The sequence below is a fragment of the Amblyomma mixtum genome, chromosome 8, assembly GCF_055824585.1.
Source record: "Amblyomma mixtum isolate Tamu chromosome 8, ASM5582458v1, whole genome shotgun sequence".
Classification (NCBI taxonomy): Eukaryota; Metazoa; Arthropoda; class Arachnida; order Ixodida; family Ixodidae; genus Amblyomma; species Amblyomma mixtum.
This window is the reverse complement of record NC_143019.1, coordinates 56,623,021-56,651,006: the sequence shown is the minus strand read 5'-3', so window position 1 is coordinate 56,651,006 and position 27,986 is coordinate 56,623,021. Positions and strand designations below refer to the sequence as shown.

General features: G+C 49.2%; 1 protein-coding gene across 1 annotated transcript in view; it reads right to left on the bottom strand.

Annotated features, from left to right (window-relative positions):
- The window catches only part of LOC149332555 (beta-1,3-galactosyltransferase 1-like), a 36,068-nt gene extending 14,593 nt beyond the window's left edge, over positions 1-21,475 (bottom strand). The window contains exon 1 of the mRNA XM_089558178.1: positions 21,319-21,475. The gene's annotated coding sequence lies outside the window, so the exon portion shown is untranslated. The remainder of the gene's footprint in view (positions 1-21,318) is intronic.
- Between the last annotated feature and the right edge of the window lie 6,511 nt (positions 21,476-27,986).

Genomic DNA, 27,986 nt, shown 5'->3' with positions numbered 1-27,986 from the left:
GTCATCGTGGGTTGGACGCCTTCAGTTCTACTTTGAAGCTAACAACATCACAGACCCAGCCTTGAAGAGGGCCAACCTGCTGACGCTGTGCGGGGAGCAGACCTACGATACTGTCTGCGCCCTTATTCAGCCAAGCACACCAGCGGCAGTGTCTTACGACGACATCGTAAAAGCGCTGCAAAAGCACTACGACCCAAGGCCATCCGAGGTCTACAGCCGGGCTCGCTTCCAACGACGAGATCAACTGGGAGGAGAAACTGTGAGCGCCTACGTAGCCGCGCTCAAGAAGCTCGCTGCCGACTGCAATTTTGGAACGCTGTCGACAACAGCTACCGGGCAGGAGGGAGACGCAGCTTCTTCTGCTAACACCACCATGCTTCCCTTGGACGTGATGTTACGCGACAGATTTGTGTGCGGACTGAGTGACGAGTCACTGCAGCAGCGCCTGTTCGCTGAGAAGGACCTCACATTCAGCAAAGCTTACGACATCGCCGTTCGAGCGGAGAGCGCCGGTCACCAGCAGAGAGGGATTCGCCGGAACACCGAGCCGGTACACCAGACAAGCAACCAGGTGCGCAAGCCTTCTGTTGTTGTAAAATCGGTCAAAAAGGCACAACGCTGCTGGCGGTGTGACGACCAACACAACCCCCAGGGATGTCGATTCCAGTCAGCCACGTGTAATTTTTGCCACAAGCGAGGGCATATCGAAAGAGCATGCATTACGAAACGGAGACTTGCCAAGATAAAGTCACCTTCCCAGCCTAATCACAGCGTCAACGCCTCAGAGAATACGCCGCTATCTGATCTCCATGGAACAACATCAGCAACACCATCTGTGTTGTACGACCTGAACACCATGAATCTCGGCACGCGACCGAAGATTTTTACAGAAGTAAGCGTACATCACCAGCTGATTAAGTTCGAGGTGGACTCCGGCGCAGCCTGTACTCTGATCAGTGAGGACACGTTCCGAACTTCATGGCCATCTGACGCACCCGCCCTGCAACAAGACGACACGCACCTGCGAACGTGGTCAGGACAGAATCTGCCACTATTGGGCTCTGCCAACGTGCAGGTTAACTACAACGGCCAGACCCATACGCTACCTCTGCTTGTTGTGAAGGGCACAGGATCAAGCCTTCTAGGGAGAAACTGGTTTTCTCCACTAGGCGTGATGATATGCGGCATACACCAGACGCCGAGCCAGAACATGGTTGAGCAACTGCAAGAGAAATACGAAAGAGTATTCTCGGAAGAGATTCCAGGAAACGAAGGGCCCCCGGTCACACTGGAGTTGTTGGACAACGCGCAACCCAAATTTCTGAAGGCCAGGCCGGTGCCGTTTGCTCTCCGAGATTCAGTTGAAAAAGAGTTGGACAAACTGGAGCAGCAAGGTGTCATCGAGCCGACGCAGCATTCCATCAAACTCTCAGCGTACGACTACGCTCTGGTCTACCGCAATGGGAGTAAACATCAAAACGCCGATGCGCTAAGCCGTCTGCCACTAGACGCAACTGTTGACGAACCATTTCCACCAGGAGACGTTCTGATGTTCGAAGCACTGCCAGAACCTCCGCTTACAGCAGGCACAGTTGCAGCATCTACGCAGAAGTGCGCAGCTCTCCGGCTAGTTTACACAGCTGTTCAACAAGGCAACGTGCATAAACTCAAAGGGGACAACTTCGACGCTTACCGCAGGCGAGCTACAGAGTTGAGCACCCATCGCGGCTGCATCATATTTGGGTCCCGAGTTGTGATGCCGAGAGAACTACGCGCACAAGCTATGTCTCTCATCCACGCCGGACATCGGGGCATCGTTGCAATGAAAAAGTGTGCCAGAAGCTACATGTGGTGGCCTGGCATTGACAACGACATCGAAACAGTGGTGCGAGAATGCAAGCCTTGCCAGAGCAGCCGGAGCGCTCCGCCGAAAGCTCCTGTCCCAGAATGGGAAAAGCCAGACACACCATGGCACACACTGCACATTGATTTTGCAGGACCAATTGAGGGCTGCACTTTCCTTGTGGTCGTAGATGCCTACACAAAGTGGCTTGAGATAAGGCAAATGGGACAGACGACTTCGGCAGCAGTCATTGACAACCTCCGATCACTATTTGCAACGTTCGGCCTGCCGCGCAAGGTAGTGTCGGACAACGGAACACCGTTTGTGTCTGCGGAGATCCTCAAGTTTTATCGCGACAACGGGATCTCATCAGTTACATCGGCCCCCTACCACCCAGCGACAAACGGACAAGCCGAGCGCTACGTAGCCGAGCTAAAACGCGCCCTTGAAAGAGATCAGACAGGCTCGCTGCAGCGCCGCCTTGCGCGCTTTCTCTTCAAGCAGCACACGACGGTTCACAGCACAACAGGCGAGACCCCCTCGAAAATGATGTTCGAGCGTGAAATGCGAACCCAGCTCACAGCCATCCTCCCCGAGCCAAAGGCAGAGACGTTCCGGGAAGAAAAAGCAATTCCGCGCTGCGGCACGCTTAATGAGGGGCAGCGCGTCCTCGCCCGACAGTTTCTGAAAAAGCCACGCTGGGAGGAAGCTACAATTGTCAGACGCATAGGCCTGCGCTCTTGGCTCGTCAACATACATGGCACAGTAGCACGCCGACATCTCAACCAGCTGCGTAGATTTACGACGCCGTCTGAGAGCTGTCCGCCAGCGGAGAGAACACGTGAACCATTTTCCCACATAGCCTGGCACCTCTTCCCGGAAGAAGAGACTTCGCCCAGGACAGACCTAGGAGACACAGCGAACAACAGCCAGCCTACAAGTGTTTCTCCCCCGAGCGCACAAAGCCAGCGCGCCTCCACGCGTGAGCGCCGACCCCCTGCACGATACCAGGCAACTTTCTAAGGGGGAAGGAAGTGTTGTGTCCCCTTATTGCTTTTGTGTGTGTGCGCACCCTCCTAACGACCACTCGCATTCCCCTCCTAACGACAGTTCGCATCCTCCTCCTAACGACCACTCAATCCTCCTCCTAACGACCACTCAATCCTCCTCCTAACGACACTTGCCCCTCGTCGCACGCTGTCACCAGATGCCCCCCCACGGTGCGCCCCCGCACCCTCCTCCTGTTCTGGGAAGCCACTCCCTCCCGTGGACGCTTCTCAGCTCCCTCCTTTCTTCGGGCGGCCAGTTCGGCTCCTGCCTCGGTCGACGCTGGTCGCACCCTCATCGGCTCTAAATAAACGAAGTCTAAAAGTACCGTGTGCGTCTTTCGCTGCATTCAACACAGCGACCGGACACGACAAGTTATCACTAGAGACCGGATTTTATGCAAATGCCTATTTTTTTCAATGCTTCGTAGACGCACCATTTTTACATATGAGCATGAATTAGGTGTTCACAATATGTTTAATACTATTTTTATAGTGCCTATAAATGACTATTTTGGGTGTCAGTGCCTATAAATGCCTATTTCCCACGTCGGGGCCTAAAAATGCCCTATTTTACAGAAAAGGGGCCTGAAATACGCGAGGCATAAATTTGAGTCAATCAACCTGGAGATGGTGCTTGTCTGCTACTGCTTCCATAGCTTTAACAATGATTTCTAGATGAATGATGTTTATTTTACCATGGATCCTGGTGGATGTACGTAGGCCTGTGCAGAACTATGATTCTTTTCGGTATATTCCGCATCAAGGAGCACTGTGTGTAACATTTTCCGGCATCTCGTATTTATGGTTTCCAGACCCTTCTATTGGCAAGCACGATTTGATAGTCGCTTGGCTCCAGACACGTGAAGCCACAAACTATAAAACACTGTTTACACAAATGACAACATATTTGTTAATGTTGAAGCATCGTGTATGCCTGCAATAAATAAGTTCAATTCCTGTGTGAGTGAAGACTGAACTCATTTGTAAGATGCTTTGAATCGGCAATGTTTCTATCAATTTCTAAATACATCGCCCCCTGTTAAGGTGTTCATTGTTTCTACTTATGTGCACGACAAGCGAATTGCTTGTTTCGAGGTATACCAAAGTGTTTTAAAAGGGTTGGTAACCGTCCCTTTTGCTCTGCTGAAGCATGTGTATTGTATGGCTTGTAATGTTCGCACCTTGCTTAAGGTCCCAAATTATTCCTGTTGTGTTTTTGTTTTATCTTACGGCAGATATTGCGCGCAGAAGTTCGCAACTGCGTGCATTTTTGATAAAGTTTATAGTGCCTATTTTTCTCCGTTAGGTGCCTAAAATGCAATTTTAGCCGCCTATTTATGGCGCCTAAAACGTGCTTTTTAGTGCCTAAAAATCCGGCCTCTAGTTATCACACAACGATTTCTTCCTGATCTGACTTTTCCAATTTCGATATAGTTGTACACTCTGCTTCTTTTCTACATGTTCTACATGTAGTTTGTGTCTTTAAACAAGCGCACCCCTTGTGGCGTCTTCGTGAAGTTAATCGTTACTAACCTCATGCCCTCTTTTTTTCTTTACGGGAGGAGGGCGGTAGTTGTACTGGAATCCGCACAGCACGCTGTATATAAATGCACTGGTTGACGTCATCGGTTTCCCGGTATACGGACAGAGGCGCGAGGTCAGGGCAGCATAGCATGGACGTCTCGCTTTCTCTCCGCGCTTTCGCTCGACCGACGGCACTGTTTCAACAATGCAGCACTCCAGCAGTCATACGCTCTGCTAAACTAAAAGCGTGCAGTCAGTTACAAAGGCGCGCTGACGCGGTCGTTATAATCAGTCATGCAGTAGTAAGCGGTTCCGAATTTCAACGGCTGTACTAATCTTCGATTGCTGTCATTTGACAATGATTCGAATAGGTACACTTCAACTGTAAGGGCGTTTAGTTGTTAACTTTCCGTAACTTATTACCCCTTTTTGTTCGCAAAACGTTTATCTTAAACAACTATTGCGCCTTTCTCACTAAATGTAAACGATTACATTGTATTCTTCGTCTTCTATAGGTAACTAGCGCGGAATTGTTTTGCTCAGCGTATATTTTTTAATTTGTATTGTCGCTCCCCGGCAAACCAAAAACCTCTGAGAGACGTCTGCTAGACGCCTCTGAGAGGTTTTTGGTTTGCTGGGTCCTTCATATGTACCTGATTCCCGTGAGGGCCGATAAAGTAACTAAAAGAATAAATACAGCTTGTTTGATATTAAATGAGCGTGACAAAACGTATCGTGTAAGTTGTGTGTGCGTGTGTGTAAGTGGTGACGTAACGAAAAAAAAAAAGGATAAGCCCGTGCATTGTCGTCTGCTTCCCTCACGGAGCAGACGATGCGACCCAAAGACGCGCGTCAGTATATTGGGGCGCTAGATCTGACTGGCTGACGCCGCAGCTACGACTTTCAAAAACGCTGCGCGGTTTTGCCGTTGCTGGAGCGGGTCTACCGAAGAACGAGAGGATACTCTGTTCTCTTCGCTCTTATTCTTGGCCGGAATCCCCGCGCAGGCAGGCTTGGCGAAGAACACGGCAACACACCACGCGCGCTTCCTCTACCCTTGACCGACTTGTTGCTGGCCGCTTATCGCCGTTAGAGCGCCCGCGCGCGCGAAGCGAAAATACAAAACCTGTCCTCGGCCCGCGCGGCGACCGCACTGCCCGCAGCAGAAGAAAAAACAAAACCAGAAAATGGCCAATGAGAATCGGCCCCCGGGGGCTGTGCTGCGCGTGCTTGTTCATTCATTAATTGCCGCCGAGCAAGCCGGCCTCTTCGGCCGTGCCGTGGCGCTGCCGAGCGGCTCAGTGTCGAGGCCGCGACGCGTGGGCTCGTGTATAATGCGCAGGCTGCGTAACTTGTGCGAAAGAACATCTTCCCTGATCGGGTAGTGTGTTCACGTGCGGTCACGGTGCACCAAAGCGACGGTTCGTCCAAAGACCTTTCAAGGTCTTTGAATAGTGCCCTGCGGCCCGCAAAGCTCTCAAGTATTCGTGTTTGCGGTTTTGTCGATTCACGAATGTATACAAAAGTGGTGGTCCCGAATTTGCGGTCTTTGGCCTTCTCAGTGCTCGTTGAAGACAGTCCTGTGGCACTTAAACACCCTGCTCTTAATTTGCGCCTCTCGTATTTCTTGGGTAGATGGCAGCACCCCATGCGGCCACTCGAGTTTATTCAGGCCAGGTACATCAGCTGAATGAAACCTCTTCATACACTTAAAATGTCGCCACAAGCTGTATAAAACTTCATTTGCGAGATGAAGTTTTTTGAGTGTTTGCACCCTTGCGACAAGCCCAATTCAGGACCAAAAGTTGTTGCATAACCTCTCCTCTGATGTCATAATAAACATTTAGAATAGCCGCAAGGCAATGCAGCCAGCATGCGAGAAAACTGCCACTGCCGGACAGCTTAGTAGTAGATGGTCAGCGGACTGTAAACGGTAATGCTTTTGCGTGCAGGCCAAACTGCCGTTGAGCTGCACGTGCTAGAGCTTTAGATGATACAGCACAAACGGACAGTCGAGGCCCCCGGCCTGGTCAGTCGAGGCCTGGTCCCTCAGGTCAACGGACGGGCAAAGGCAACACTCTTGAGTAATGTTCGTCCAATGGTATGCGACTGAGCTACTATTTTACAACACATCTGTACAGCCAAGACACCGTGATGGCTCAGTGGTTATGGTGCTCGACTGCTGACGCGAAAGACGCGGGTTTCATTCCGGTCGCGGCGGTCGAATTTCGATGGAGGTGAAATTCTAGAGATGCGTGTACTGTGCGATGTCAGTGCGCGTTAAAGAACCCCACTCTCTAAACAGAAAGGAGTGAAAACGGAGTAAACTGTCCTCTAGAGCACACCCTTTTATGAAAGAGTGTGCTTTAGAGGGCAGTTTACTCCCTTTTTACTCCTTTATAGGTGTGTTTTTTGTTTGTTTATTGGGGTTTAATGTCCCGAAGCGACTGAGGCTATGAGGGACGCCGTAGTGAAGGGCTCCGGAAATTTCGACCACCTGGAGTTATTTAACGTGCACTGACATCGCACAGCACACGGGCCTCTAGAATTTCGCCTTCATCGAAATTCAGCCGCCGCGGCCGGGATCGAACCCGCGTCTTTCGGGTCAGCAGCCGAGCGCCGTAACCACTGAGCCACCGCGGCGAGTCCTATATAGGTGTATTAGTGTTCAGAGTGCAGGTGATCGAAATTATCCAGAGCCCTCCACTACGACGTCCCTCGTAGCCTGAGTCGCCATAAACAAATCCCCACAAGCCAAACCAAACCAAACCAGGTGTACAGCCGCTCGGCCAATACCTGCACCGTGGCCAATGAGCAAGAACGCTGCTCTTACGGTCCACTAAATCGGGGAGGCCAGAGAAGCTACGAAGTTTCAACTTCTGTCCTGCCCCTATAGTCTCTTGTAGTAATGGATCGGACACTAAGACGCTCTTGAGCACAGTCGGCGCAATGGTCCGGCTTTACTGAAACAATCCTCAACAGTGTCTAACGGCCAATTCCCAAGAACACTGCCATTTATTATCTCCTTGCCCAGGAGCCTGCTATCACTCGATAACATTCCTGTTGGCCGGAAAGTAAAGACGGGAGTTTTTCACTTGCGAAAAGTTACAGCGATGCCGTCAACCGAGGTTAAATGATCATAAACAGCTATCATTGTAGAAACATCGTTTGACGAAACCTGGATTAAGACTTGCTTAAGGCGCATGATGTGTTAAAAGGAGAAGCATTAAGTAAGAATTCTTCGCTTGTGTCTTCTGTTCGTGAATTTTTTCCCTTGTAAGCCACCGCGGTGCCTCAGTGGTTATGGCGCTCGGCTGCTGACCCAAAAGACGCGGGTTCGATCCCGGCCACGGCGGTTAAATTTCTTTGGAGGAGAAATTCTAGAGGCCCGTGTACTGTGCGATGTCAGTGCACGTTAAAGAACCCCAGGTGGTAGAAATTTCCGGAGCCCTCCACTACGGCGTCTCTCATAGCCTTAGTCGCTTTGGGACGTTAAACCCCATAAACCATAATAAAGTCGCGACCAATAAACGAGACGCAAATGTGAGCGCGCCTTTCCCGTGGCAGACGCAACGCCACTGACGTCACCCGTGTAGGGGTAGACCCCCGCCGCCGTGCCGCGCACGTGTTTTCGCCAAAACCACGGTGCAAAACGCCCCCGGGATAGCAGCGGGCTGTCGACGAGAGCGAGAACTGGTTTCTCGCGACATTTTATGACGCAATCGCGAGCTGCCCGGGAGGAAGGCACGAAGATGGCGGCGCTTACACAGTGTAGCACGATTATATGCCCTCCGGCCGCCGTCGCGGTGTCTACGACGTGACGGGCATATGCCGGGGACCTCACGCGCAGACCAGTCGCTCGGCAGCGCCTCCCCACGAGCCGCATTCTGGTCACGTCCGCCCTGTCCGTTCGAGGAATGTCACAGTCCTTCTCTTTTCCGTTGCAGCTGGGGAGCACGGACGGGAGGAATGGGAGCGTGCTACTGCTGGCCGGATTACGATTGCCCAACGAGACACCGCGGTCGGTCGGTCGATCGGTCGGTTTTCACTTTCGTCAAAAATTCCGGATCAGATTGTGACTGGGACGTTGGCTCTGTACGTGTGAGGGAGTGAGCATGTCAGGAATCTGATCGGTGGGGCTTTATACGCTTACCTGAAATGCAAAGAGAGAGAGAAAGGGAAAAAGCAAAGGGAGGACACGCGGGAACGTTGACTAGACGTACGTCCGGTTGGCCACCCTGCACTGGGTAAGAAATAGCAGTGCTTACTTCTTTCGTGTGATCTTTCATGGCCTTTCTCAGGCATGGTTGCATTTGTTTATGTGCCAATTAACTCATTACTAACTTTTCTTTTCCCCCTCTTTCATCCCTCTTCATGCCGTCCGGTCAGGAATCCGCGGCCGCGAAGGCCGCGTTTCGCTGGAGGCGAAACGCAAAAGGCGCCTGTGTGCTGTGCGATGTCAGCGCACGTTAAAGATCCCCAGGTGAGATAGAGCGAGGAAACTTTATTTAATAGCAAAGATAAAAACCTTCTCGGGACGGCTGCTCAGTCCAAGAGCCCTCTGGCCTTCCGTTCCAGCCTAACCCGGTGCGATGTCAATGCACGTTAATGAACCCCAGGTGGTCGAAATTTCCGGAGCCCTTCACTACGGCGTCCCTCATAGCCTGAGTCGCTTTGGGACGTCAATCCCCCATAAACCAAGCCAACCCTTACCCGGTGGTCAATCAGCTTGAGCTGTTCACTGGATCGTGTGGCCAGAATGGCGGTCTCCCAACTCCCAAGAGGTTTGGTTTTGGTTTTAGGCGGTTTAACGTCCCAAACTGACTGAGGCTATCAGGGACGCTGTAGTGAAGGGCTCCGAAAATTTCGATCACCTGAGGTTCTTTAACGTGCACTGACATCGCACAGTACACGGGCCTCTAGAATTTCTCCAAGAGGTTGGGGTGGGTGAATACCCACATCCCATTTGTATCCTCAGAGGGTCAAAGTTATTCCGGAGCTCTCCACTACTGTACTTCTTTCTCTTTTTCTTATTTCAGTATTCTAGAAGCCCATGTACTGTGCCATGTCTATGCACGTTAAAGAACCCGAGGTGGTCCAAATTTCCGGAGTCCTTCTCTACGACATCCCTCATAGCCGGAGTCGTTTTGGGACGTTAAACCCCCATAGACCAAACTTCCACTTCCTCCCTTCCCTCAGGATGCGGTTGAGGTATCCACCGAGAAGTTAGCCAGTTACTGCGCCTAACCTTTCCTCAAAAACCAACTACCAACGTGGCCCAGAGATGTCCTTTACCATGCGCCTTTTCTTTTATAACCTCCTCTCCCTCCTAGGTAAAAGGGGAAGAGGGACGTAAAGATAGGGAGGAAAGATGGGAGTAAGGATGATAGGATAGAAGCGCGCAGACTTCGATGCGCGCAGAGACCAGCGGACTTCGGTACAGCTTCAGAAATCGAATGGCTTTTTGCGAGCCATGGAGTGACGCATGAAGCGCTGATCTAATAGCGAGCCGTGTTATTATATGTCGGATTTCCGAAAAGGAAGCGATCCCTGACATGGCAGTCATTCAACCTCTCAGAACACACCACAGATCTCACATAATCTGGAGGAGGCTTCAACTCGACTGGTGGTTCTGCACGCGCGACATTCGATTTTGAATAAAAGACAGCTGCTAGTTATTGTGCTGAAGACATTCACCCATGGGATGCGCAGTGGCTTTGCGTTTAACGGTTGGTTTGTTTGCTATACTATGCTGGTTGCGCTGTAAATGAGTTCTGCCCAGTGTTATGCCTTCACAGGCTCAAGACTTGGCAGCGATTAATTTATTGTAACTAGATGGATAAAAAGGCCCATTAATTTTTCTAAATGCGCTGCCACTTCTAGGCTCCTCCCATACCCTCGACATTGCGTATTCTTGGCTCCCAGTGACCTTTGGCTTCACGTCAATGTCAGAATAGTCTTTTCTCCTATCTTCCTTTTGTGTGGCATTTCGGCCCATCGCGATACGTGTCCGCATGCGTCCTGGAGTGAAGCTCGCAATGTCGCGTGCTCCACAGGTATGCAGATTTTCTGCTATAGTGCAAACAAGGACCGATACAAACAGTGGAGGTACGTCTCGCTAAATCTGTCCTCGGAATGTGGAAGTGCACGCTATGCCCGTGGCGTACTCTGATACCGAGCTGCGCAGTGCCACTGACCTTGCTAGGGAGCCAACTAGTGCAGTTCTTATCTGCAGGGAAGCAGCCGCAAACACTTGCTTTGATTCAAAAGAGCCGCGCATGTTACGTTAATACACGAGCAGTGAGCTCTTGCGGATTATGAGAAACAGCCAACCATTGCCCTTCCAAAGTACGCAGGAAGGAAGGAACGAAGGAAGGAAGGAAGGAAGGAAGGAAGGAAGGATGTAAGGAAGGAAGGAAAGAAGGAAGGAAGGAAGGAAGGAAGGAAGGAGGGATGTAAGGAAGGAAGGAAGAAGGAAAGAAAGGAAGGATGGAAGGAAGGAAGGAGGGAAGGAAGGAAGGAAGGAAGGAAGGAAGGAAGGAAGGAATGAAGGAAGGAAGGAAGGAAGGAAGGAAGGAAGGAAGGAAGGAAGGAAGGAAGGAAGGAAGGAAGGAAGGAAGGCTGTAATTGTGTGACATGCTGAATTCGATGCGAGTGTTTAGTAACTCGGGGTAGTAGTGGTGTCAGGAGGCGTCTGGTGTGTAGGAGGTCGGGATGAGGTATAAGCTATGGGGGTAGGGTGAGTGTCGGACGGTCTCTTGTACAAGAGGACGTCCGTGGTGAGAGGCGCAGCCAGAGGGGAGCAAGAAGGGAGAGCGCGGACGACGGCATGATTTCGCCAAACGTGCCATATACATATGTCGCTGTATAAACGAAAGGAGCAGATTACTCGGCCACACAATCCGCTGGAACACGTACATGAGCCACATTAAATCTCCTAGACCTGTGTCTCTCAGCGTTTGCTACCAGGTGTAGATCCTCGCGAGCCCACTCAGACTTCACTAGACCCCTAATTACGGTGTCGAAGCCCACCTTTCAATCTAACTGATGGGATGACCCCTACAGAGAAGTCTTCTCTTCTTTCTATATCTATTTTGTCTTGCCTCACAGGCGTTAAAAGATGTACCAGCACTTCGATTGATTAAGCACGTAAAACCCGGGCAAACGCGCTTCCTGAAAGAATGTGTTAAGGGCCTTCGGAATCACCTGCGAATTTTTTTTTTCAATGCGTTGGTGAACTCGGGCTGATAAAAGTTGACGCCGAGTAGCTCTCCGCGGATCGCCGCTTCGAGGAAAAGAGCGCGTTTTCATGGCTTCTTTACGATGTCCTACGCCCGCGTCCATGCAGCTGTAGTCCTGAAATGTAATAAAGTCAGCTGGAAAGGAGTATATAATACTTCTAATGCTTCTAACTCCTTTGTGAGCGTAAATTTACTCCAAAATAAACTCTCGTCTAGAGGGCGGTACTACTTTACTTCTTCTAGCGCTGCGAAAATACCTTCAGAGGAATAGACGATACACCTATTTTGAGTAGCACCGAACCACCTTTTCGGAAGTGCGCTACGCGACGAGCCATTTACTCCTATCCGGGTGTCTTTCTGTTTGCAGTGTAGGACAGCGCGAGTACCTTATATTTCAGTACTCTCAAAAACGTGTTGCAAAAGCCGGCATCACACAGTCGTATATGGCTAAATCAAAAAGGTAGTAATGATCAGTCCTATATTTTTACATTGTAAAGTACATTCTAAACCATATTAGAGGGTCGTTGTAGAGGGTCTGAGCGCCAAAACACCCATAATACGGGCTCAGCTAGTTTCGATGTACAAGGTGTTTTAATGGTAGAAACTCCTATGTGTGTTCTCTACGGGTGTACGTTGATGGAATTGCCCCAATGGCACCCTTGGAGTGCAGGGGAGTTAAGGCTCTTCTCAGCAGCCTTTCATGCATCATGACTACTGTGTTGAAAATAATGTCAATAAATCAATAAATGATATCAATAATATGAGCAAATAATATATTACAGATATTCGTATACGACCCATTTGACCCGTCACTGGCTCATGACTTGCCCATCTAACCTTATGCTTTGGTTTTACTTTGTTCCTGTGCTGGCTTCTTTGTTAACAACAACAAAAAAAAACACGAACTCCTCAGGCTACAAAAAGTTACAAACATGACAAATATGCTTGTCACTGGAAAGTATTTTCTTTGTCGCAATTATAACGCGCTCATTTAGTGCTCCTTATGGTACGGGACAGTTCTGAGCGCACTGCTTAAAGCGGGCAGCTAACTGCGTTATGCGGTCGACTGTAGCCACACGCGAATAGGCTTGTAAACTTAATTAAAACGGAACGCAGTGATTCCGTCAGTTCTGCTCGAGGTCTCTACGACGTCGAACGGTTTTAATGAGATCGATAAGAGTATTGAGAGAGGGAAGGGCGAAGTGCAGCGTCGGCGGATAGAACGAGGGGGGGGGGGGGGGTGAGACCTGAAAAGGAAGGGAAAGAGCGTGCAATGTCGCCTTTCCTCCTTTCCAGCTCCGGGAACCGGTGCTCACCGAGCGCCTTTTGGATTCCAAACAACTCAAACGAAGAAAAAAAAAAAAGAAGAAGGACCGACGACGCGGTCTCCCTTGGGTCAAGGCCGCACACGCCTCCTGGGGGCTCAGGGGAATAAGAAGGGAGAGGGGTGGGGGAGAGAGAGAGATGCTGATCCAACGCTGGTGCAGTGCAAAAGCTGTGTCCGCCGTGCAGCGGTGAACGAACGAATGCAAGGCTTGAGTTGTGGTGGATAATGGTAAACGTGCGTGGTAGAGAAACAGATAGGAAAAGAAAAAGAAAGAAGCGCAGTGCGCTTGAGAAGTGTTCACAGTGCTTTGCCGCCGACACGTGTCTGGAGGGAAGTTGTTTTTCGACCGCACGTAACCTATACCAAAATCAGACGAAAGCCGTGCAGGGGAGACGGAGGCAAGACGAAGAAATACGACAGGGGGTTGCGTACAGTTCGGAACCTCCTCCTGTAATACTGATAATTCCGTGTACAGTCTTTGCCAAAAGTAACCAGGCTGCACGGTTTACTTCTCAGTCGTATAGTTTATAAAGCTATTATGCCAGCCCTCAAGCTCTATATCTCTGTGTGGCAAGGAGAACCCTTGTCATTACTTTAAAAGAAGTTTTTGGTGTTTAGGGAAGAAGTGAGGCGTCTACTATACGAATGAGAAGGAAGCCGTGCAGCCTGGTTACTTTTGACAAAGACTGTACGTGTGTCTCATGATGAAAAGAAAATATGATGATGAGGATGGCGATTGTGAAGGCGTTCTTCTCGTCTGCATTCGTCTAGTACCTGCGTCTACCTGCGCAGTCTTCAGCCAGTTATAAAAGTGGTAGGATTATAACCTAGTTAAACCGAGTAGAAGTGCGAAAGCATGTGTTTAGCCTGGTTAGCTCATGGTTTTGCTGGGTTGTCGGCACTTCTGGCGGCGATAGTAGTACTAGCAGATAGTAGTACTAGTTTATGAATACGGTGTGCAATGCTCAGCACGAGCGTGTGTATATTAGTTCAATGGTGGTATTAGTTGAAGAAGACGACAATGTGCACTGCACAACGCGAGAGAGTGTTGGTGGCCAGCGGAGCTGATCTGTTTTCACCGCCGCGAGTTCGATTTCCAGTCGCGGCAATATTGATTTATCATTTGGCCAAGGTCACCCTCAAGGTCAGGCTTCACACAAACCCGGTACGCCGGTTAGGCCTCGTGAAGCGGTGCATTCGCGCTAAAACCACGTGATCTAAAGCCTGACAGAGCAGGTTCAGAGGGAGTCAACCTTGGAAACATTTTTACTGCATTCCCAAGATTTTCCTGTTTCCTTTTTTTCTTTTTTTAGTAAACCCTTTCATGGCAGCGTATACGTATGTTTTGAGGCCACAACACCTTAGCTTTCGAATTACACCTCACTTATCCTCAATTACGCCTCAATTACGCGTTTATCGGGAAACACGAATGCGAATAAGAGCGCTAATACACTCGCGCAAAGAATGTGCGCAGTCGTGTAATGAATGCAACCTCCGATGGGATGCATAACTCTGCGGTGTGACACGGAATACATTGGCAATGGAAGTGGCGTGCGTGCATTTCTATCGGTTCCGGATCACGGCGCTCCGACGATGATCGGACGGGAATAGGATCGGAATACATTTCAAAGCGACCGTTGGGCTTGGGAACTCAACGACAGGAAGGAAACATAACTGGAATAAATTTATACAGGTACTCTCCGAGAGTTCAATGACCTAAACATTTAGAATCAGAATGACCCGCAGAGGTCTTGTTCTTCGGAAAGTAATTTAAACAAATTAACCCAGTAAAATTGGCGCAACTCGTAAAGTACCTCTCGGAGACTTCAGGCGTAGGAAGAAAATGTCGCGAGGACAATTTTAAATACTTGACCAACACAAAAATTGGAGGCAATAAAATCGGAATAAATTTTAAATCTTGGTCATTATTGACAATCGAAGGGAATACAGTTGAACCTAACTAAGTTTAAGGGGCCCGGCGATTACTTCGTTATAGCCTGTGTTGACCGAGCTTCCAAGGGTAATCGTCATTCCTTCGCTATATCCATTATTTCGTTACAAACCGTTTCGTTATAACGAGGTTCGATTGTACAAGTCGGAGTAATTTTCAACCCCAAGTGTTGTCTTGTCCAGTTTATCCACCTAGGGGGAGTGAAATCCGAACAAATTTCGGTGGAGGTGTTGTCGGCCTTGTTGCACATATGTCATACGCAGAAAAAACATTCATCTACAAAAAAAATCATCCATCTTTCACTGTAAACGTTTTCTGCTCCCATTGTACAGTTCCCAGTTAATTGCATACGTCATCGGTTACAGGAAAAAAAGATAGTTCGGGAACACATCGTTCTCGTACTTGGGCGAACTTCTCATATTTCAAACGCGCAAAGAAAAATGCGAAGACATGAGAAACATTTTGTTCTCTGTTGCTCCACCTTTAATTCCTGTCTGCCGATCAAGGTTCAGCAGCTTTCAAGTGACATGTATGCTTAAGTAATTATACCAGTGTAAAGTAACACATGTTCGTCTTGGTTGTTTTGAGGACACCGTGAACTATGCAGTCGCCATAAATCTTAACAATCCCCATCTGTGGAGTCCAGCTGCCAAGCCTAAAGTCGAGGGTTCGATCCCGGCCGCGAGGGCCGTGGAAAAAAGGCAGTGGAAACGTAGTAACGGCTGCTGTTACAACCTTTTTTAACCCTTACTACCTTTGTACTATGTTCCTACGACCTTGTTACTACCTCAAAACAAAAATTAAGTAGTAACAAGGTCGTGGCTTCTGCTGTTACTATGGTTTTTGGCAGTTACTACACCTCACTATAACCCTGGTAGTATCCATTACTACCTTGATCTGGAAATAGATGATCGGAATATGCACATGTGTGTATACCAACATTCCTGGTGACATTGCTACTCAATGCCCCATGTTTTTATATAATGAAAAGGGTTTCCTGAACGGCAGCAAATCGAACAATCTAGCAAATCTAGCAAATGTGACTGCAGGTAGGTACTGTTGCTACCTCTCCAGAGGCAGTAAATGTTACTACCTTGCAGTTACTACGCACAGTTACTACATAGGTAGTCATATATGTGACCGCCGCGGTGGCTCAGTGGTTATGGTTCTCGGCTGCTGACCCGAAAGACGCGGGTTCGATCCTGGCCGCGGCGGTTGAATTTCTTTGGAGGAGAAATTCTAGAGGCCCGTGTACTGTGCGATGTCAGTGCACGTTAAAGAACCCCAGGTGGTCGAAATTTCCGGAGCCCTTCACTACGGCGTCTCTCATAGCCTTAGTCGCTTTGGAACGTTAAACCACATAAACTAACCAACCATATATGTGACGGTTGTTGCTACCCCAAAATGCAGTAACCTCAACTACCTTTTTTTTAGAGTGTAGAAGACAATAAATTTGAAGGAATGTTAGTAAAGCTGCCGGTTTCCCAAAGCACTCAACTGTTATGTGACCTTGCGCCAACGCTTTCTTCGCACTTGTCCAATTTTAGCCCATGATTACAGGTGCGCGTCTCCTTTGGCATGTTATTTGCAAGGTGGCCGCGTCAAAAAAAAAAAAAAACTGTTACTGTTGGCGGCCGGAAACGCTCGCGCGGCCGCCGTTAGCGGCAGTGAGTTTCACTAATATTCCCGCTTAACGACAGTGCGCGGCTAACGCGCCTATAGCTATGATCTCGTTCCGGCCGTTCACGAGCCTGACGTTTTAAGGCCATGGGAAAACACACGTTATACTATGTCCTGGCTCACTAAGAGCTTTGCGCGACAGCTCATCGGGAGCGCTATTTATAGCTTACAGACCAACGTTCTACGATGTTCCGCTGTTTCGTGGCAAATACAGGTTTTAGGAGTATTTATTTTTTGCTTATTTAATCACAGTACCCCCGTTAACTCATTTAGAGGGTATTACGCAGGGGGACGGGGGGAGGCGGACCCACGAAAGTATGAAATCGAAACGCCCTTAGTTTTCACTAAATGACCAAATTCGTACTTTACTCATTCGTACCACATGTAAAAGCATCAAAGGAATAACGCGTTCGCAGACGAACTACTCAAAAAAGTAGGCTTTTCGCTGGTAAGTCTTTGAATAAAATTATGAGATGGTTAGATGTCATCACCGATGCAATGCAGATGAAATTGAGTGAGATCCGGGAGGCAGTGGAGGACCGGAATGCCTGTCGTGCTTTGGTACATAGGGTCACGGAGAGTCGTACGCGACTTAACTACCGAACGTCGACCTGACCCGCTATGGTTGGACCGAGAGAGACGCACAGGTCCGGAGGCGAAAAGGGATTTGAAGTCACTGATATTGGTAAATATTTTTGTACATGAAGCGTATACGTATAGCTTTGTGCAAAGGATGGGGATTGGTTCTGTGTTGAGCAATACAACGCAAGGGTTCTTGAGTGTTGTGCGAGATTCTCGTTTGTAGGCACGGAATAGCCATCCTTCTCTGGCGAATGATTTGTGTTCGAAGACGAATGTACTGTTCACTGTATACAGTGGTATGAGTGGACTGCGTTTCTTCTGACGGAAGAACAAGACGTCGTATGCTACCCGGAACACAAGCACACGATGTTACAGAGCAGCTCAGGGTGACACCGCCCTTCCATATTCCTTGTTCACATCCGCCGTCAGCTATCCGGAACATAAGCAGAAGACGCCGCAAAGCAGGCGCCATATCCCTTTCGTAATAGTTGAAGTTGCACGTCGTCAGCTACCTGTAGCACGGGCATAAGACGCCACTGAGCAGCTAAGCGTAATACTGTCCTTTCCGTACGCTTGAGCCTGACCATCGTCAGCTACCCAAAGCAGACGACACCGCACAGCAGCTAAGCGTTACACTGTCCCTTCCGTATTGCTTGAGCCTGCACATCGTCAGCTATCCATAACACAGGCAGACGATGCCACAGAGCAGTTAGATTAGTTTAGCAGTTAGACCCGTGTACTGTGCGATGTCAGTGCACGTTAAAGAACCCCAGGAGGTCGAAATTTTCCGGAGTCCTCCACTACGGCGTCTCTCATAGCCTGAGTCGCTTTGGGACGTTAAACCCCATAAACCACTAGAGCAGTCATGCGTGACACATACTACCGTAGTGCTTGAGCCTGCACATCGCCAGCTATCCATAATACAAGCAGACGACGTCACAGAGCAGCTAAGCGTGACACTGCCCCTTCTATATTGCTTGAGCCTGCACATCGCCAGCTATCTGTAACACAAGACATTGCCATGCATGACACCAAGGACCGCATTTTGTTGCGATCCATATCGTTTTGATTCATTTGGTCCTCCGTCATTTTTCGCCGCTCCCTGTGACATACATAGGCGGTGGGCATTGTGGCAGGAACGCGCCAATGAAGCCACTTGCATTATCCGCACTCCGCCGAGGCCGCATCGACGGACCGCTGCCGGCGCTTACGAATGAAACAGCACGACCAAGCCCGTTTGACACGCCTGACGAGCCTTGTCGACACTTATCCAATCTCGGGAAAGAAAAAGAAACTATGCGCTGGATGTGCGACGAAACTGGTGGAGTACAATGGCTACGGCTGGACTGAATGCAGTGGCGTCGCGACCCCACAACACGCGTGCCTGTGATCGATGGTTCGCCTTCCCGCGTCCTGTTGCTTTTGTCACGATTGACGACACGGCCAGATGAAATAAATAAAGAAGAAATTACAAAGGACGATCCTAGAAAGCTCTTCCTTCAAGTAAGAGACGCGCTGTATTCCACACCTCAGTTGTCGAAAGCTGCGAGCTACATTTTTTTCAGCGCACTGCACATAGCGGCCTCCTTGAGCGTGCCTCGTGTTCAGCCTTAAGGAAATTTCACAGCTTCACTGAGACAGTGGTGCCGATTTCCTCGGGCGTGGCAACAACACTTAAGCACTTCCGCTTTGCGCAATTTCAGTCCTGTGCTCGAGCGAGGCTGCGTATACAACATCAACAGCGTGAAATTCCGCTCGCCCGGTACACCCTCTATACCGCCTTCACTTCGGAGTCTGTGGAGCGGTTCTTTCGACTCTGTGGAGCACGAAGTCACGTTGGCCGAGAGTATACACACACTCGCTAAAGCCTTTGTTACAAAGGAGGCGCTTTTTATTTCAGATTATTTTTTTCTCCCACTCTGTCACGCTTCGCTCCGTTTTGGGCCTCCCTGTTCGGAACGCCGAGCCGGGTAATTGCAGCCTCGTTCTCTCTATAGAGTTAAAAAAAAAAAACTGTTTGGAGAGAGGCTGCGTATCTACAATTCCCACTCATTAAAGTGCCGGCTCTGAGGTTATCGATTAAATCCACTGGAGGACGTAATCCGAGGCGTCGACAACAGCTGAGGTGTATTTTAAACGCGGCTATGTGGAAAAAGAGGGCGCTGCAAACATACACACGGAAGTGGCCCATAATTGAACACTTAGCCTGAACACCAGGGGGCGTTACATTCCTTCCTCAAATAGAGCCCCTGCAACTTTATCCTCAAACCGCGAATGCGATGGAAGTTGAAAAGCGGTTTGTATATGGTATTGATGAAGTTGAAGAGACGCATAATACTGCCAGGCAAATGCGGGTCCTTACTGTTTATATGTACCTCGGGCTGAAGGTCATGCACGCGAACGCACTTGCGTGGATGACATAACAACCGTAAAGGGAAGCAGTCGTTAGTAGAGAACGGCGACTTGCCATGCAACGAATACGTCTCGCTTAAACGTTCGTAAGGCAAGCATATGAGGCTTTTTTTTTTTTTTTTGCATAAAGAGCATCTTGAGGTCTGTTGCATTATCGTGCTGTCTCATTCGTACACGTACGACTGACAGAAATGCGAAAAAACATATATTAGTGCTCCTTTGTACCGAACGCACTGTCTCCATCTTTATTACATCACTTACGAATATGCATTCCGAATTCATTTTGAACATTACTGACAGCCTAATGACGCTAAAGTATCTCGACAGAAGCCCATTTAAACTTTGAAGGTGTCGCCGCTATAAAAACTACCTTTCACTCAAAACTAATTCTGCAGAATTTGTAATATATCACCATTGACTGTAAGGACATCAGAATTGTACTGCATTTGTTCCGTGCCTATTGCTTTAGACTCTCTGCACGGGTTCTATATTGATGTAAGGAACTAATTCAATAAAAATGTTTGGTCAGCGATTAATCTTTATGAAAACTATAAAGTTTTCATCATGCAGCCAACATATAAAGCCACTCCGTAGCAGCACGATACAGTGTCTTGAGTATAATCGTTGATTACATCGATATAACCAACTATCGGGACTGGGTCGTGTTGGGTGTGTTGAATGTACCTTGAGAAGTTAAATGGCACATAAACTCTCTCTATTCCTGATTATTACATACATTCATTATACACTGCGTTGTCTTCTTGAGAAAGATGTTCCGAAATGCAAGCCGAGCTTTAGAACATATTCCCTTTCAGTGTCAATGCTAATCATTCCCTCGCTGAAGCGGCTGTGATCACAAGGTAAGAGACTGAACAGGCAGCGAGCTCTCAAGTCTGTTTATACTGGCCGCAGGACACATTGATAAGCAAAGGTTTTGATAGTCGTCCCTAGAACAAAAACGTTGAGATTACGCTTCTCCTCTGCAGAACAACTGGACTTTTTCTTAGCTCCATACAGTTATAGCAGCGAGGCGTCTTTCGGATGTCTCTTTCGAGCGTTGCGCCTTTCAGTCCAGTACATGGTGTCGATTTCCTCGAATTCAAGGAAGATATAGAAGCACGCCTCTGTGTTTCCTCCTCAATAGTCTCGTACGATGCTAACATGATTCCGCGAATACGGCATCAGACAGGCACAAGCCCATCGACGAAGCTTGCTGACGCTCGAACGCAGGGCGATGCGATCAACTCGTCTACGGACATTCAAAGTGCGGTCACCAGTGACACCCACGCCGACAACATTCGACAGAGACCAAGCTACACTGGACAATGGTCACCAGCAACGTTAGACAGCGCTCACCCGTCGTGTGACAAAGATCACCGATAACTGATCGAAGGGACGCTGATTACGATTGCCGATAGTGTCAAACACACAGAGGTTATATATAGCCCTAAGCGAACTCTGGACAAGCTTCGTGAACGTGATCCTCGCGTCGGCACAGCAGATTGTTAACGACGAAAAAATAACACTCCCGAGAAGTGTTCGCGGTCTGTCCGGGTGTCATACGTCGCACATATCACTCCGCACAATGAAGAAAAACCACCGCAGAACAAGCATGTTCGCTGGCCACTACACACAGTAGTGCGCACGACCACAGCGCGGCGAGCGGTTGCCGTCGCACGGCGGCAAGTCGTCGCTAATCCTCGACTCACCCGAGCGCAGTCGGCGGGTGGCGGCGCGCCTTGGGCGAAGCAGCGGCACGGATGCCGTCCTTCCCCGGAGAAAGCATGTTCCACGCTCGTCGTTCGCAGTGGCTGTGGGGGCCCGGCGCGTCGCTCTCCCAGTTGCGAAACGTCCCTGCCGCCGCCGCCGCCGCCGCCGCTGGCTCGTCGAGGGCGGGCGAACTCTGCCGCAAGCGGGCGCTAGTGGTCAGAAAGCGTCCTCCTCGTTCGGCTGGTGTGCGCTACCATTAGGTGGGCGCGGAGAGCGGGAAAATAATTAGCGGGAGGAGGGCGTACGAGCTCGAGTGCTCGAGGTGGCTTAGTGGCTCTCCAGTACGAGCGCTGTCTTTGGTGTGGCACGTTGTGTCACCAGTCGGATACAAGTCGAGAAAAGAGAGGTTTTGCCCCCGTCAAAGGATCCCCTTCCAGCCAATAGCGTCGGCCGATTATCATGAGCCTGCTAGAGGGAGTAACTTTACAACGCAGAGAAGGGACAATCACCGACAATGCAGGGAGAGGACTAACCCCTTTCATCTGCCTCTCCCTGCATTGTCACGTTAGCAGGTTGATGAGAATCGGCCGACGCCATTACCTGGAAGGAGGTCCTTTGAGGGGGAGAAGCCGCTTCTTTCTTGAGTTGTACCTACTATAGCAGTCCTTTATCTCAGCATCGTTCCTCGCCTCTCGTCATAACGTAGTGCATTGCCCTCCGATTTTTTTTTTTGTCTTTCGAAGACCGTTATAACGGCTAAACTGCAATGTGAATCCATGGAGTGTCGGTGGTTACCTTATGACCACCAATAACGTCAGGCATCCAATAAGTCCAATAACATCCAGTAAGTGATGGATTTATCGCTACATTGGTACAATCATCACGGCTGTGCCGATGCTTCTCTTATACAGGGCAGTACTACTACCTTTACTTAATTATAATGTCGAGGTGTCTGATGCCCAATATTGGGTGTAACAAATATTGATTATTGGATGCATTGGATATCGACACAGATGAGCGTGGCTTTCAGAACCATTATTAAGTTACGATGTCGAAATGGCTGACAATTATTCGATATTGAATCTTGCCAAGCTCTAGCACAGGTTAGGAGGGCTTCCAGGACCTTTATTAAGTTACAGTGTCAGTGCGTCTGATTGATATGCAATACAGCTCAGCAGGGCTGGCACAGTCTTTGTTAAACCACAACGTCTGAGATTCTGATTGGCATCATATGCTGAATGTACCTAAATACGAGCCCCGCTCACCTGGGCTTCTTGAACTTTCGTTACCGATTCTCCGTCCGATTTTTTTTCTTATTTTTGCCCCGAATACTTCTTTTTTATTTTTCCGTGTTGTTCGGTCACGCATAGACAAACTATTATCCGTCCCCTAAACTCTCCTTCATTCTGTTGAACTCTGAGAACCCACGACGACCAAATGTCGAGCTCCCCAAAGTTCTAACGCCTTGCTTTTAATGGCAGCATACCCTTCTCCCACATTTCATGTCTTGAATGGAGGAATGTGGAGTTACAGAAGCTGAGTAGAAACATTTTATCCATTTCGATATTCTTCCCCCCTCTGTCCCATCCGCATTTCCCAATCTTCTCTCTTCAAGTTCCCCCTTTCTTTTTGTATAATGCGTATCTGTCGTCGACACGTGTCGACCTCATCCTCCTCACACTCTCTGCTTTCAGAAGGCGGGAGAAATCAAACTACTATCAACTGCAATTACCGACAAACCTGGCTCCATCCGCTGCTGGTCCATCCTCACTCACGCAAGCACACACCCCTTCCCGTCTACCTGGGACGACAGCGAGACGTACCCCGGCAGCCTGTGAAAAGCGTGCAGCACTGCGGAAGCTGCTTCACGCTTTGGAAACGCTATCTGTATCTATCTATAGCTTTATATCATTTACCCTCTCATACATGGCACGAGTCACGAATCGTTTTAACTCTTTTTAATAAGTCCCACCATACGTAAACCTTCTTGTACAGTGTCCTGACTGGAAGATATACAGCCGTCATTCCAACTGCTCACGGAAATCTCCCAAGGTGGAGCGAAATGCAAAATCCTTCACCTTGGCTACGCGCAGCCGGATATTAACTGCAATTATTCCTTACAGATGACGCCAGCAAATTGGAAGGCGAGGGCCGGAGTGCAATACAAGTTGTATTGCACTGACCGGAGTGCGATACAAGTTCGAACAGTGTAAAAGGGAACACTGTGTTTGTTCTCAGGAGGCAAACTTTTGTTTACTTCTGTACATAATTTGGAAAGACGTTCAAAACTACGCACAACCTGCGATTTTTTCGCTCGTACTTCAACGGTAAATAGTCTGTTTCCTTTCATATTGATTCGGCCTGTGCTGGGCCAAATAAACAAGAACAACGGTACAGAATAGATTGGACCGCAATACAGAATAGAACAGGCAACTTAAGGTGACCTACATTTCTGCTGTATTGCACAATGGTGAGCTGTTCTATGTCTTTATGCGCCAGACTGAAGCTTTTTTTTTCTTTCTTTTGTAAGAGTGCAAGAGCATGGTTGCGATGTGTATGTACTTCTTGTTTGTTAATTTTTTTAAATATTCAATTGCTAGCTAGCGCTAATCTCTAAAAAAATATCTGCACTCAGCCATGGCACGCACAGCATGCCGGGAAATTAGGCAGTATGCTCACAGGCGAGTTGATACCCGAAGCATTCGGTCCCTGATGTGGCTGGTTGCAGCTGAGGAACTGCACGACAGCGCGGTAGCGTGTAGCCTTCCCAGCACTGCATCGTTTTAACGATACAAAGCGTGGTTTCCAACGTTTCTTTTTCCCCACGGTCCGTTACTTTCGGTTTACCAGGAAGTAGCGGGCGAAGAAGGAACGCGTGTGTGAGCGCGGCTTACGCACCAAGAAAGAAATCCGGCTGACACCGCTACCCCGCGGCCTCCCCTTCTCTTCTTGGCGGATCGCGCGCCGCGGGCGGCGAATAGTTGTACTAGCGAGATTAAGGACGACCTGGGCAGGGTCGTGCCCGGCTCAGAAAGCAAACCGACGCCTAGGCACACACGCATACTTGACTGAAGGCTCGCTTCGCCGCTATGTACCCGTATGTGTGTACGGTGTAGGCCCCCGGGGGCGTCCTTTGCGTCTCTTCTTTCTAGGTGTACGCGGTCACTCTCTCCCCTTCTTTTTCTCTCTCTCTTTCCCTCCTTCCTTCCTTCCCCCGCACACACAATTGCCGCCCACATATACACGCCACGCAGTTGCATCCGGATACCTCTCTTCACAGAAATACCGCATTGACGCGTTCATAACAACCACCTCTCCGAGCCCGCCACCATATTATCCAGCAATTCCTGTCATTCCTTATTTTGACGACCGAATTTTGTGGACAACACGAGCGAAAAGTAGTGCTGAACTGAACCGCGCTTGGACTCAAAAGAACACCGGCTTCCTCATGTTCTTTTCTCTTTTTTCGGCAGTATTCCAGGTTCCTGCCTTCGTCCCAACCAAATGTAATTCCAGGGCATGCGCTTAGTGAAAAAACAAACAAACAAAAACATACGTAAAGGGAAAATAGTGAAGGCCGCTTAAATTCGGGTTAAAACGGTATTCTTACGGAGGCGCAAGCTTGTTGCAGCCGGGCGCGTGGAATGTTGCTGCTGGCGCAGAGGTCTTGTACATACACGACTCTCTACAACCATCCTGACCCTCTCACCTCATAACACAACTGCCCTGCCACAATATCTCCGAAAAGGAGAGTCGGAAAACAAACGAAGAACGAAAACAAAATATACATGAAAAAAAGGAACGACACAGGTGCGCGAATCTATTCCACGGGTATACGTATGTATCTGACCTCCGATCACCGCTGTGGCCGCCTGCCTTAGGAGCAGCCTCGGTTGAGGCCCGAAGACGTGCCACTGATTGCAACGAAATCGGCGGCCACATCTAGCGCACTCGTGACGACGTCGCTGTCGCCCGTGTGTCTGTATATTCGCGTGCTCAAGGGTCGGCCTTCGCTCGAGAAAACGGGTCTTCCGGCCAGAGGCAGCTAATGGGAGGACGACGGCGCGGTTTGCTCAACCTCCTGCTGCATGCGAGTTTGTCGTTATTCCGAGGCCCCTTCTTCCAACGCCGTTTCGGACGGTTGTTGGTGGTGACAGCTCGTGCAGATAGACGCCGTGCTTCCAGTTTTGCTGCTTTTAACCTGGAAGGGAAGATCGTGGGGTCGTTAACACCGCAGCGCCGCCCCCGGGTCATGCCCACGAAAAGGTAACGCTCATATATAGGTTTCTTGGGGAGAGTTTTAGCGTAACGCTACTCCGCAGCCGTAGGCTGCGCACGTACAGTCTTTGTCAAAAGTATACAGTCCGAGGGATCTACTTCTGAGCCCTGCAGCGCGGTTCCTCTTGCATAGTCAGGTACCCTGATCTCACGAAAGCAGGAGGAACTGAAGTCCTCAACCCTGCCAAGCTTAAGACTGTTAAATGTGCTTAAGAGCCCTGCTACACGACTTGGAAGCAAACCCCTTGGGCTGTATACTTTTGGCAGAGACTGTACATTCTTCAGATTCGCAGTTCCTTGCAGGCTCGGTAACGTCCAGTAGCGGTAGAGCAGGAACAAAGTGTTCTAAGGTCTGTTCACGCAGTATAGTAACCCGTTCGTATAGCTTGTGCCTGAAGGTAGTGGTATGCGGCAACGCTATGTTAAAACTCCAAACTACAGTTTCAGCCTAGAGCTTACATGATGTGCTAAAACTCTCGTTATTCGGGTTCTGCTAACGGCTCCCGTTGTTGGTCCTCCTACAGTGCGCACTCGCTTAATAAGCTGCAGCTGCCTCCGACTGGGTCGCCAACGCGCAGGGGCACCGCACCACGACTAGACTGGTGGTCCGCTAAAACTCTCCAAAAGTCCGGCACTCTGTTTGATGTGGCGTGTTGCATGTATCCAGCGGTATAATAGAGAGAGATATGGCGGGGTGTTCACGATGCCCTAGCTTATGGCGTGGTGCAGACTGTAGATCGACACTATGTGGAGTTCGTGGTCCGCCACAATGCTTCAGCGATATCAAGATTCACGTGACGTTATGCTTCGCATGTCTGACCCTTTGCTCCCGAGGGCAAAACTTTTTGAAAATAGACTGCATTTAGAACTGGAATTCACCCGTAGTCGATATATATACCATATCAAAAATATTTCCATCAGAATGCATTTGGAACTTTAGCATAGTGCACTGAATTGTGAGTGTTTTCACTTTGCAAGATCGAAGCGCTCAGCCGAAAAAAGGCATTCGCCACCTTCTTCGGAACACGTCCCGGCGACAGGGCAGCTTTCGTGGCAGAGACATCGGCTCCCTTGCAAGAGTTCTATCTCAATGAAAGCTGCCATGCCACATCGTTATGACACATACCGGCATGATTGAGGAGATGGAAGTATACAGGTGTAGTGTGATTGCTTGCGTTTAGAATATGAGTCGAATTCTGCTTCTGCTGTCTGTTTCGAGTTCTCCCGCGGCTTGGTGGATCTTTGACACTGGATGACAAAGAAGAAAGTGGAAGGCAAGGCAACGAAGACAGCGGCAATCTTCATCAAGGCCGGATCGCACGCAAGCAAACTAAGTGATTGATTGATTGGAAACGTTTATTGGAAATCACAAAAAGTATTCATGGTAGAGCATTTTGGGTCCCTATTCCAGGTCTCCACTATCTCTTGCAGCCTTCTCAACGGCTTCGATCAGATTTAGCTGGTCGTTGAGGTCAGAACTGGCCAGCAGAGCCTCTCGCTGTTCTCGAGAAGTGCATATGCGTTTTCTCAGATACAGCTTGCGCTCACATTTCCACGTTATGTGGTCTAACGAAGGATGCGAGTCGTCGCACCAGGGACAATCCTCCAGTCCGATACATGCGGTTATACAAGAGTAGGTTTGGATAAACCCCATTTGAATTTTTCGCGGGAAGCCTGCAGGGACTTCATGAATGGCATGATCGACATGAACACCCTCAGAATTATGAAGCAAGAAGAAAATCCAAATTCCACGCCGGTATACATTTATTGGACGCCGGGGTATGAAGGATTAACCGGAAACCAGGGAGCAAATAGTCTAGCTAGGCCGCGGCGGCTGGAATTTCTTTGGAGGAGAAATTCTGGAGGCCCGTGTACTGTGCGATGTCAGTGCACGTTAAAGAACCCCAGGTGGTCGAAATTTCCGGAGCCCTCCACTACGGCGTCTCTCATAGCCTTAGTCGCTTTGGGACGTTAAACCCCATAAACCAAACCAAACCAGTCTAGCTAGAGCTTACACCAACCGTGCGGCACCTATGCGACCCTCAACACTGGGAGTCACGTCCTTCGCTGACCGCCAAAACAAAAGGACCCAGCTATAGCGCGAGAATATCCAGCAGTGACAGCGATAAGGCCATGTACGGACATGAATGCTCTCGTCACGGTGACACACTTCATTCATGTAGTCGGGTGCAGGTTCGCCACATGCGTGATGCATCGAGCAGCGTTTGACGAAGCAGGGCATGTAACAGGTCCGCTGATAACTTGCAATTCACTAAGCCGTTTTATGCGTACGTCTATGTGAAAATGCGTCAAATATTGGGATACAACTCAAGAACCAAGCGACAGACGCCACTCAGAGCAGATGCTCCAGTCAATGGAGTCGACCAAT